This window comes from Sus scrofa, chromosome 2 (genome assembly GCF_000003025.6).
Source record: "Sus scrofa isolate TJ Tabasco breed Duroc chromosome 2, Sscrofa11.1, whole genome shotgun sequence".
In the NCBI taxonomy this organism is placed as follows: Eukaryota; Metazoa; Chordata; class Mammalia; order Artiodactyla; family Suidae; genus Sus; species Sus scrofa.
Window position 1 is genome coordinate 148511142 of NC_010444.4, and position 1838 is coordinate 148512979.

The window sequence follows — 1838 nt, forward strand, 5'->3', positions numbered from 1 at the left end:
AGCAATGTTCAGGTAACGTATCCGAGGCACATCACACTGACTAAGGTTCCAATAGGGCCTCTAACACTATCTCTCCTATTTTCTAGTCACATAATTTAATCTGGCTGAACTTCATTTTCTGCATTAGTGCAAGAGAAGAAACTACCTATCCATAGATTTTTGTGAGGATTAAACTCACATAGTAAGAATACAATAAATGTTTTTAATATTCCCATAATTTTGTAGTTTTGTTGTTTGGACACGGCAAAAAGAGTTTTGATGCTACTTAATGATTAAATTTCAAAAATTAGATTTGCATCTATTTTTTACACTTAGAGTCAAGGATTTTCTAGTATTATATACTAGATTTAAAATCACATTTTGAAGTTCATATTATTTATAATTGTAGTTTAAGAAGTACATTCTATTAAATGCTGAGATTCATTAAAATATTATTTCTTGTTGACTGAACTACTTACATTCCTGGAATAGTTTTTTCAACTTTCTGCTGACATTGCCTGTTTATTCTAATGGTGAAAATACATCTTTGCTTACTCTAACAAGAGCTGGAAATACAACTCTGTTCTAATGAAACAGAGAATTTACAAAGTAGGAGGAAATACAGCAGTACCTAAGATGCTTCATATTTGATGAAGAAATCACCCCTTTTCTGCGTGAGAAGAAAGGTACAATTTGAAAGCAAGATACCAGACATCTAAATGCATCTCACATGGAATCTTCAAGAACATAAGCAGCACTCATATTCAAATAAATGAGAAATTGTAGCTCTTTTGAAGAGTGTAAGTCATCATTTGTATGTGAAAAATAGAGGCTCTGAATTTGGGGTGCCAGATTTCAAGTCCCAGTTTAGATTTAATTGTCAACTTCAATGAATTACTCAACTCCTCCGAGTCTCGGTTTCCCTGTCCTTGAAGTGTGGCTACTAACGGCTACCCAGGGGTTCCCATCGTGGCTCAGTGGTATCCATGAGGATGTGAGTTCGATCCCTGGCCTTGCGTTGCCATGAGCTGCAGTGTAGGTTGCAGATGCTGCTTGGATCCCGAGTTGCTGTGGCTGTGGTGTAGGCCTGCCACTACAGCTCTGATTCAGCCCCTGGCCTGGGAACTTCCATGTGCTGTGGGTGTGGCCCTAAAAAGGAAAAAACCATAGCTACCTGGAATTAGGGCTGTCAAAAGGCATTTAGTGCACACAAAAGCACCTTTGGAAGAGCAGATGTTTAATAAAATAAAGTTCTTGTTACCACATAATTATCCCCTTTCATCAGTGGAGCTCTTTTCAAATGCAATACTACCGCTGCAGTCTTGAGGAAGTGTGTTCCTCGCCTACCAGTGCCAAGGCGAATCTGCAGCAGCCCATTACTTTGAAGTAAAAGGAAAGGAAGATGCAACTACTGCAGCAACTCAAGCGTCACAGGCACGGGGAAGAAAAGGCAGCCAAAGTCCTTCCAAATAATCAAACCTCCCTCCAATTCTTCAAGAGTTTATCTAAGAAACAAGAAACCCTGGCCAAAGTAGTTCAAAGAACTCTCCAACAAAGAGTTGTGCCCAGAACAATGAGGTCAAAGCCGCAGATATTGTAGCAGGTGACCAGCAGTCCAGGTTTGCCCCCTGGCAGTCCTGATCTTAGCCCTGAAAAGCCCAAGCCTCAGTAGCCCTTTCAATCCTGGGCAAAGAGAGTTGGCTGGTTGCTCTCACCATAGGTCACAGGACGTGTTCCAAGATCACAGAATAAGAGTACAGGACGGGGCCATAGAAACTACCCAGTCCAACCTCTTCCCTTATCAGATGGAAAGTCCATTCCCAGGCATGGGTCACTGGTGTCTCCACAGGTGCAGAGCT